Raw genomic sequence first — 11,748 nt, forward strand, 5'->3', positions numbered from 1 at the left:
CCTTAATTTGTCGAGGAACGCGCTTAAAAACTCAAAGAGGAATTTCACTGAAATTCCACCGGTCCTGACACACGGACTACTACAAAGCGGTTCAGAGAAAATCCACCAGTTCACTCCTCGAACAAAATATATTTCTTGGATCATTTTAAGCTTTCCATGGCTTTGTTTTGCGTTGAATTTCGGCGAGGCTGATCACATGGAAGGAATAATAGAATATAAAGTTACAAAGTTATACATATACGAAAAGTGCTACTGTCATTTGTAAATATATATATACATACATATCTGTCTATCTATCTATCTATCTATATATATGTGTGTGTGTGTGTGTGTGTGTGTGTGTGTGTGTGTGTGTGTGTGTGTGTGTGTGTGTGTGTGTGTGTGTGTGTGTGTGTGTGTGTGTGTGTGTGTGTGTGTGTGTGTGTGTGTGTGTGTGTGTGTGTGTGTGTATGTGTGTGTGTGTGTGTGTACATATATGTATACATTAGTATATATATATCAATATACATGTATATATATGTATATATATATATATACTATATGTGTGTGTATATGTATGTATGTGTAAATATTTGTTAAAAAGTAGAGAAAATAGAGGAAAGTAAGCCAGGTGATATTTAGATTTGTATTTCATCTACATATCTGATGAGAACACACGCGCGAGTCTGAGGAAATCCTTAGGGGAAAAATCTTGCGTTTTCCGAGTAAATAAAAAACGCCTGTGATTCAAAATTTAGCGTTTGCCCTCCTGATCTAAGTGGTTGTCAGATGGGCTTTCGAGAAACGGGGAAAAAGGAATTTAGATTCGGGCGGAATTTGCTGCTGTGGCATTGCAAAAGTGCGTTGGTCTGTCAGGTTGACGCACGTGCAAATACAGATACAGACACACAGCTGTCTGTCTGTCTGTTCATCTCTCTACATGTATGTATTTATATATGAATATATATGTATATCTATATATGCACACAAACACACACACACACATATATATACATATATGTATGTATATACATACAATATATATATATATATATATATGTATATATATATATATATATATATATATATATATGTATATATATATATATATATATATATATATATATATATATATATATATATATATATATATATATTCACACACTTACACATACAAAGGCAGAAAGAGAATCAAATGAAACAGACGCAGAGAGAGAGCGCAGGCGAGAGCGAGCGAGAGGCCGATCCCAGGCATCCAAACGGGACAAAGTGCCTGCAGTGCCTCCACCCCCCCCCCTCCCCCCCCTCTCCCCTCTCCCCGCTCCCGACCCCCGACTTACAGGTACTCCATCTCAAGAACAATTTTTTCTGACCTTCTCCCTCAGTTCTTTGCCCTTCGTCCGTACTAAGAATGACCTGCAGCTTTTGTGCGTTTGGGAAATCAGCAGGAAATTTTGGGTACGTAAATATACCTGTCGGCAGAGAAGGCAAATGGAGTTTGATTTTATTTTCACGATTGAATAAGTGATACAAAAGGTATCGGATACATACACAGACCCAAACACACATACGCGCGGACACACACACATACACACAAGCAAACTAACAAACACATATAAGCACATTTATACACGATTTCACAAAACAATGCCAAAAATTAAATTTATTAGCGCATGTCTATCATGAATAAGAGAGATAAAAAGAAAGAGAAAAAATATCTTTGATACTTCTCCAGCCATAACTTTCCCTTTATCTCGTGTCCCTCTTCCTCCTCTCTTCTCCCATCTCCAATTTATCCTCCTTCATCTAATTACGAATCTTCTCCTCCCTTTCCAACCCTCGCTCGATCTTCATTGTCCAATTTGCTGACGGTAGATGGCGTTCTGTTTCAGCCTCCTCCAGATTTCCTTGGCTGAAGTCTTTGTTTTTTATTATATTTCCGTCCCTTAATTTCTCTGTTCTTACGGTGTGTATTGTTAAATTAATACTTCTTTATTTGGTATTTACATTTGTTTGATATTAGTGCATAAAACATTCTTAATGTTCGGGGAAATGTAAATAAAAGAAAAGCTAAAAGATCTGGAGCGTTCGTATAATGGACGTGGATTCAAAACAAACATTAGCCGAACGGTAGCAGGCACTGATAAATACTTTCATTCATCTGCGTTAGTTTGTTTATTAGCATAAGATAAAGCAACAAAAGTCATATGTAGCATTTTGCAAAAATTTGAACAGAGTGATGCTTGTTTTGATAATAAAATAAATGATAAAATCACAATATTTTTAGTAAAAACACACCATTTCAAAACTCAGTTTTGCGAGGAGTATCAAAAATAAATAAATGGGAAGGAAAGAGCAAGAAGTTATAAAACCTCTACACTGACTACCACACGGTAATCTTTGTTGATTTGAGATCTTTCTTTCATAATTCGCATACGGTTTTTCATTCTGAATCTGTCTGTCTCTCTCTCTCTCTCTCCCTCTCTCCCTCTCTCTCTCTCTCTCTCTCTCTCTCTCTTTCTTTCTTTCTTTCTTTCTTTCTTTCTTTCTCTCTCTCTCTCTCTCTCTCTCTCTCTCTCTCTCTCTCTCTCTCTCTCTCTCTCTCTCTCTCTCTCTCTCCCTCCCTAAGTCTATACCAGCCATAACAGAAGGGACGTGTTTTTTACTTGCTGTGACCTATTGTGACTTCTGCCAAACTGATCACAGACAATGGGCTCTCTAAAGACCTTTCGGTTTAAAGCGAACCAGTGCGTGACCGTATACATACAATTTCTACAAAGATCGAAAGAGACAAAGAAAGAGAAAGAGATAGTGGAAAAAATCTACAAAGAAAGAGATCTACAAAGTGGAAAGAGATCTACAAAGATCGAAAGAGACAAAGAAAGAGAAAGAGACAGTGGAAGTGAAAAAAAGTGTCGACTACATCCTAAACAGAAGAGAGGTCCCCATGAGAGTGACGCTTCGGCTTAGGAACTGACCTCGGTACACCTGTTCGAACAATGACATCCCCGGCCATTTTCTCTGTTATGACCGAGATGGACTTCTTGGCAAGTGAAACGGACACGGACAACGAACAAGCACAGTGAAAAGCAAAAGGGACAACAAAGTAACATGTCGGGAGAACTTGCATCACACAGCCATCTATGGGATTCAGGAGCGGATACGAAACAAGCGACACGGAAAGTCTTATGTGTCTCAATTCTTGGAAACGGCCCAGTTTAAGAAAATCAGAGGAGCTGTATGATTAAAGCTAGGTTTTAAGAATAATTATCTACGATGCTAGAAAGAAGAAATTCTTGCACATATAGCCGCGACTGGTGATGTATGAGAAACCCTAAAAAGAGAGAGAGAGAGAGAGAGAGAAAGAGAGGGAGAGAGAGAGAGAGAGAGAGAGAGAGAGAGAGAGAGAGAGAGAGAGAGAGAGAGAAAGAGAGGGAAAAAAGGCCAAAGAGAAATTAGGACCAGTGAGGTAACAGACTAAAACGAAAAAAGAAAAAATCGACACGTTAAGCGTATTAAATATTAATGACAAGACACAACCACTCACTCTAATTTACGAAGGGAGGAAAACGCCTCACAGCATCAAAACTATTAATGAAACGGAACCTTTCAGGAGTCCTGTCTTTAAATCACTTACCCAATTTTTCTCTAAATATTAACTTAATACAAAATATGGACCTCACAATGCATTAATAGCTTTTCAGCAACTATAATTCCTGGGAAAAAATGTTTACAGTGGTCTTTGGACAATAAAGGTTTACCTCTCTAAAAAATGTAATAGAATGTGGAAATCCTCAGCTGACAACTGATGGTCCAGAGGGACTTGTAAATAAATAAATCAAATCCTCCCTTTCTCTCTCTCTCTTACTCTTCTTTCTTTCTCTCTCTCTTACTTCTCTTTCTCTCTCTCTTTCTTACACCTCTCTCTCCCCCCTCTCTCTCTTTCTCTTTCTTACTCTTTCTCTCTCTCTTACACCTCTCTCCCCTCCCCCTCTCTCTTTCTCTCTCCATCCCTCTCTCTTACTCTCTCCATCCCTCTCTCTATCCCTCCCCCTTTCTCCCTCTCTCCATTCCCCTCCCTTCCTCCCTTCCTCCCTCCTCTCTCTGCGTCTCCCTCTCCATCCCCCCCCTCTCTCTCTCTCTGTCACCCTCTCTTCCTTCCTCCTCCCCCCCCCCTTCCTCTGTCATTTCGCCGTGCCCATTGACGGAGAAAGCGCGGTGTTGCCACGTCTTGGTAAGCGGCTTACACCAACCTGAAGGTGTTTCTGAAATAACACGTCATTTCTGAGAAAAAGCCTGAAGACTTTCCCTTTCAGGAATTCTAAGAATGAAGGAATAATATATAAAACAAATCAAGAAAGTGCCACAGCGTTTAAGCAAGCGAGGGATGGGATTCTGTGAATTAATTATGGTATATGGAATTATGGAATTATGGAAGATATTAGTGAATTTTGTAAAGGTGTGTAGATTTAAGTTTTTTTTTTGTTTTTTTTTTAGTGAGTATTTGAATTTCGCTTTTTAGGTCGGGTAGTGAGGAATGAAGGAATGAATGAAGGATAAGTCTGAAGAAAAAGATGATAATGAAGAATTGAAGGAATAAATGACGGATAAGTCTGAAGAAAATGATAATAATGAAGAATTGAAGGAATAAATGACGGATAAGTTTGAAGAAAATGATAATAATGAAGAATTGAAGGAATAAATGACGGATAAGTCTGAAGAAAATGATAATAATGAAGAATTGAAGGAATAAATGACGGATAAGTCTGAAGAAAATGATAATAATGAAGAATTGAAGGAATAAATGACGGATAAGTCTGAAGAAAATGATAATAATGAAGAATTGAAGGAATAAATGACGGATAAGTCTGAAGAAAATGATAATAATGAAGAATTGAAGGAATAAATGACGGATAAGTCTGAAGAAAATGATAATAATGAAGAATTGAAGGAATAAATGACGGATAAGTCTGAAGAAAATGATAATAATGAAGAATTGAAGGAATAAATGACGGATAAGTCTGAAGAAAATGATAATAATGAAGAATTGAAGGAATAAATGACGGATAAGTCTGAAGAAAATGATAATAATGAAGAATTGAAGGAATAAATGACGGATAAGTCTGAAGAAAATGATAATAATGAAGAATTGAAGGAATAAATGACGGATAAGTCTGAAGAAAAAGATAATAATGAAGAATTGAAGGAATAAATGACGGATAAGTCTGAAGAAAATGATGATAATGAAGAATTGAAGGAATAAATGACGGATAAGTCTGAAGAAAATGATAATAAAGAAGAATTGAAGGAATAAATGACGGATAAGTCTGAAGAAAATGATAATAATGAAGAATTGAAGGAATAAATGACGGATAAGTCTGAAGAAAATGATAATAATGAAGAATTGAAGGAATAAATGACGGATAAGTCTGAAGAAAATGATAATAATGAAGAATTGAAGGAATAAATGACGGATAAGTCTGAAGAAAATGATAATAATGAAGAATTGAAGGAATAAATGACGGATAAGTCTGAAGAAAATGATAATAATGAAGAATTGAAGGAATAAATGACGGATAAGTCTGAAGAAAATGATAATAAAGAAGAATTGAAGGAATAAATGACGGATAAGTCTGAAGAAAATGATAATAATGAAGAATTGAAGGAATAAATGACGGATAAGTCTGAAGAAAATGATAATAATGAAGAATTGAAGGAATAAATGACGGATAAGTCTGAAGAAAATGATAATAATGAAGAATTGAAGGAATAAATGACGGATAAGTCTGAAGAAAATGATAATAATGAAGAATTGAAGGAATAAATGACGGATAAGTCTGAAGAAAATGATAATAATGAAGAATTGAAGGAATAAATGACGGATAAGTCTGAAGAAAATGATAATAATGAAGAATTGAAGGAATAAATGACGGATAAGTCTGAAGAAAATGAGAATAATGAAGAATTGAAGGAATAAATGACGGATAAGTCTGAAGAAAAAGATAATAATGAAGAATTGAAGGAATAAATGACGGATAAGTCTGAAGAAAATGATAATAATGAAGAATTGAAGGAATAAATGACGGATAAGTCTGAAGAAAATGATAATAATGAAGAATTGAAGGAATAAATGACGGATAAGTCTGAAGAAAATGATAATAATGAAGAATTGAAGGAATAAATGACGGATAAGTCTGAAGAAAATGATAATAATGAAGAATTGAAGGAATAAATGACGGATAAGTCTGAAGAAAATGATAATAATGAAGAATTGAAGGAATAAATGACGGATAAGTCTGAAGAAAATGATAATAATGAAGAATTGAAGGAATAAATGACGGATAAGTCTGAAGAAAATGATAATAATGAAGAATTGAAGGAATAAATGACGGATAAGTCTGAAGAAAATGATAATAATGAAGAATTGAAGGAATAAATGACGGATAAGTCTGAAGAAAAAGATAATAATGAAGAATTGAAGGAATAAATGACGGATAAGTCTGAAGAAAATGATAATAATGAAGAATTGAAGGAATAAATGACGGATAAGTCTGAAGAAAATGATAATAATGAAGAATTGAAGGAATAAATGACGGATAAGTCTGAAGAAAATGATAATAATGAAGAATTGAAGGAATAAATGACGGATAAGTCTGAAGAAAATGATAATAATGAAGAATTGAAGGAATAAATGACGGATAAGTCTGAAGAAAATGATAATAATGAAGAATTGAAGGAATAAAGGACGGATAAGTCTGAAGAAAATGATAATAATGAAGAATTGAAGGAATAAATGACGGATAAGTATGAAGAAAATGATAATAATGAAGAATTGAAGGAATAAATGACGGATAAGTCTGAAGAAAATGATAATAATGAAGAATTGAAGGAATAAATGACGGATAAGTCTGAAGAAAATGATAATAATGAAGAATTGAAGGAATAAATGACGGATAAGTCTGAAGAAAATGATAATAATGAAGAATTGAAGGAATAAATGACGGATAAGTCTGAAGAAAATGATAATAATGAAGAATTGAAGGAATAAATGACGGATAAGTCTGAAGAAAATGATAATAATGAAGAATTGAAGGAATAAATGACGGATAAGTCTGAAGAAAATGATAATAATGAAGAATTGAAGGAATAAATGACGGATAAGTCTGAAGAAAAAGATAATAATGAAGAATTGAAGGAATAAATGACGGATAAGTCTGAAGAAAATGATAATAATGAAGAATTGAAGGAATAAATGACGGATAAGTCTGAAGAAAATGATAATAATGAAGAATTGAAGGAATAAATGACGGATAAGTCTGAAGAAAATGATAATAATGAAGAATTGAAGGAATAAATGACGGATAAGTCTGAAGAAAAAGATAATAATGAAGAATTGAAGGAATAAATGACGGATAAGTCTGAAGAAAATGATAATAATGAAGAATTGAAGGAATAAATGACGGATAAGTCTGAAGAAAATGATAATAATGAAGAATTGAAGGAATAAATGACGGATAAGTCTGAAGAAAATGATAATAATGAAGAATTGAAGGAATAAATGACGGATAAGTCTGAAGAAAATGATAATAATGAAGAATTGAAGGAATAAATGACGGATAAGTCTGAAGAAAAAGATAATAATGAAGAATTGAAGGAATAAATGACGGATAAGTCTGAAGAAAATGATAATAATGAAGAATTGAAGGAATAAATGACGGATAAGTCTGAAGAAAATGATAATAATGAAGAATTGAAGGAATAAATGACGGATAAGTCTGAAGAAAATGATAATAATGAAGAATTGAAGGAATAAATGACGGATAAGTCTGAAGAAAATGATAATAATGAAGAATTGAAGGAATAAATGACGGATAAGTCTGAAGAAAATGATAATAATGAAGAATTGAAGGAATAAATGACGGATAAGTCTGAAGAAAAAGATAATAATGAAGAATTGAAGGAATAAATGACGGATAAGTCTGAAGAAAATGATAATAATGAAGAATTGAAGGAATAAATGACGGATAAGTCTGAAGAAAATGATAATAATGAAGAATTGAAGGAATAAATGACGGATAAGTCTGAAGAAAATGATAATAATGAAGAATTGAAGGAATAAATGACGGATAAGTCTGAAGAAAATGATAATAATGAAGAATTGAAGGAATAAATGACGGATAAGTCTGAAGAAAATGATAATAATGAAGAATTGAAGGAATAAATGACGGATAAGTCTGAAGAAAATGATAATAATGAAGAATTGAAGGAATAAATGACGGATAAGTCTGAAGAAAATGATAATAATGAAGAATTGAAGGAATAAATGACGGATAAGTCTGAAGAAAATGATAATAATGAAGAATTGAAGGAATAAATGACGGATAAGTCTGAAGAAAATGATAATAATGAAGAATTGAAGGAATAAATGACGGATAAGTCTGAAGAAAATGATAATAATGAAGAATTGAAGGAATAAATGACGGATAAGTCTGAAGAAAAAGATAATAATGAAGAATTGAAGGAATAAATGACGGATAAGTCTGAAGAAAATGATAATAATGAAGAATTGAAGGAATAAATGACGGATAAGTCTGAAGAAAATGATAATAATGAAGAATTGAAGGAATAAATGACGGATAAGTCTGAAGAAAATGATAATAATGAAGAATTGAAGGAATAAATGACGGATAAGTCTGAAGAAAATGATAATAATGAAGAATTGAAGGAATAAATGACGGATAAGTCTGAAGAAAATGATAATAATGAAGAATTGAAGGAATAAATGACGGATAAGTCTGAAGAAAATGATAATAATGAAGAATTGAAGGAATAAATGACGGATAAGTCTGAAGAAAATGATAATAATGAAGAATTGAAGGAATAAATGACGGATAAGTCTGAAGAAAATGATAATAATGAAGAATTGAAGGAATAAATGACGGATAAGTCTGAAGAAAATGATAATAATGAAGAATTGAAGGAATAAATGACGGATAAGTCTGAAGAAAATGATAATAATGAAGAATTGAAGGAATAAATGACGGATAAGTCTGAAGAAAATGATAATAATGAAGAATTGAAGGAATAAATGACGGATAAGTCTGAAGAAAATGATAATAATGAAGAATTGAAGGAATAAATGACGGATAAGTCTGAAGAAAATGATAATAATGAAGAATTGAAGGAATAAATGACGGATAAGTCTGAAGAAAAAGATAATAATGAAGAATTGAAGGAATAAATGACGGATAAGTCTGAAGAAAATGATAATAATGAAGAATTGAAGGAATAAATGACGGATAAGTCTGAAGAAAATGATAATAATGAAGAATTGAAGGAATAAATGACGGATAAGTCTGAAGAAAAAGATAATAATGAAGAATTGAAGGAATAAATGACGGATAAGTCTGAAGAAAATGATAATAATGAAGAATTGAAGGAATAAATGACGGATAAGTCTGAAGAAAATGATAATAATGAAGAATTGAAGGAATAAATGACGGATAAGTCTGAAGAAAATGATAATAATGAAGAATTGAAGGAATAAATGACGGATAAGTCTGAAGAAAATGATAATAATGAAGAATTGAAGGAATAAATGACGGATAAGTCTGAAGAAAATGATAATAATGAAGAATTGAAGGAATAAATGACGGATAAGTCTGAAGAAAATGATAATAATGAAGAATTGAAGGAATAAATGACGGATAAGTCTGAAGAAAATGATAGTAATGAAGAATTGAAGGAATAAATGACGGATAAGTCTGAAGAAAATGATAATAATGAAGAATTGAAGGAATAAATGACGGATAAGTCTGAAGAAAATGATAATAATGAAGAATTGAAGGAATAAATGACGGATAAGTCTGAAGAAAATGATAATAATGAAGAATTGAAGGAATAAATGACGGATAAGTCTGAAGAAAATGATAATAATGAAGAATTGAAGTAATAAATGACGGATAAGTCTGAAGAAAATGATAATAATGAAGAATTGAAGGAATAAATGACGGATAAGTCTGAAGAAAATGATAATAATGAAGAATTGAAGGAATAAATGACGGATAAGTCTGAAGAAAATGATAATAATGAAGAATTGAAGGAATAAATGACGGATAAGTCTGAAGAAAATGATAATAATGAAGAATTGAAGGAATAAATGACGGATAAGTCTGAAGAAAATGATAATAATGAAGAATTGAAGGAATAAATGACGGATAAGTCTGAAGAAAATGATAATAATGAAGAATTGAAGGAATAAATGACGGATAAGTCTGAAGAAAATGATAATAATGAAGAATTGAAGGAATAAATGACGGATAAGTCTGAAGAAAATGATAATAATGAAGAATTGAAGGAATAAATGACGGATAAGTCTGAAGAAAATGATAATAATGAAGAATTGAAGGAATAAATGACGGATAAGTCTGAAGAAAATGATAATAATGAAGAATTGAAGGAATAAATGACGGATAAGTCTGAAGAAAATGATAATAATGAAGAATTGAAGGAATAAATGACGGATAAGTCTGAAGAAAATGATAATAATGAAGAATTGAAGGAATAAATGACGGATAAGTCTGAAGAAAATGATAATAATGAAGAATTGAAGGAATAAATGACGGATAAGTCTGAAGAAAATGATAATAATGAAGAATTGAAGGAATAAATGACGGATAAGTCTGAAGAAAATGATGATAATGAAGAATTGAAGGAATAAATGACGGATAAGTCTGAAGAAAATGATAATAATGAAGAATTGAAGGAATAAATGACGGATAAGTCTGAAGAAAATGATAATAATGAAGAATTGAAGGAATAAATGACGGATAAGTCTGAAGAAAATGATAATAATGAAGAATTGAAGGAATAAATGACGGATAAGTCTGAAGAAAATGATAATAATGAAGAATTGAAGGAATAAATGACGGATAAGTCTGAAGAAAAAGATAATAATGAAGAATTGAAGGAATAAATGACGGATAAGTCTGAAGAAAAAGATAATAATGAAGAATTGAAGGAATAAATGACGGATAAGTCTGAAGAAAATGATAATAATGAAGAATTGAAGGAATAAATGACGGATAAGTCTGAAGAAAATGATAATAATGAAGAATTGAAGGAATAAATGACGGATAAGTCTGAAGAAAATGATAATAATGAAGAATTGAAGGAATAAATGACGGATAAGTCTGAAGAAAATGATAATAATGAAGAATTGAAGGAATAAATGACGGATAAGTCTGAAGAAAATGATAATAATGAAGAATTGAAGGAATAAATGACGGATAAGTCTGAAGAAAATGATAATAATGAAGAATTGAAGGAATAAATGACGGATAAGTCTGAAGAAAATGATGATAATGAAGAATTGAAGGAATAAATGACGGATAAGTCTGAAGAAAATGATAATAATGAAGAATTGAAGGAATAAATGACGGATAAGTCTGAAGAAAATGATAATAATGAAGAATTGAAGGAATAAATGACGGATAAGTCTGAAGAAAATGATAATAATGAAGAATTGAAGGAATAAATGACGGATAAGTCTGAAGAAAATGATAATAATGAAGAATTGAAGGAATAAATGACGGATAAGTCTGAAGAAAATGATAATAATGAAGAATTGAAGGAATAAATGACGGATAAGTCTGAAGAAAATGATAATAATGAAGAATTGAAGGAATAAATGACGGATAAGTCTGAAGAAAATGATAATAATGAAGAATTGAAGGAATAAATGACGGATAAGTCTGAAGAAAATGATAA

This window comes from Penaeus vannamei, chromosome 21 (genome assembly GCF_042767895.1).
Source record: "Penaeus vannamei isolate JL-2024 chromosome 21, ASM4276789v1, whole genome shotgun sequence".
Classification (NCBI taxonomy): Eukaryota; Metazoa; Arthropoda; class Malacostraca; order Decapoda; family Penaeidae; genus Penaeus; species Penaeus vannamei.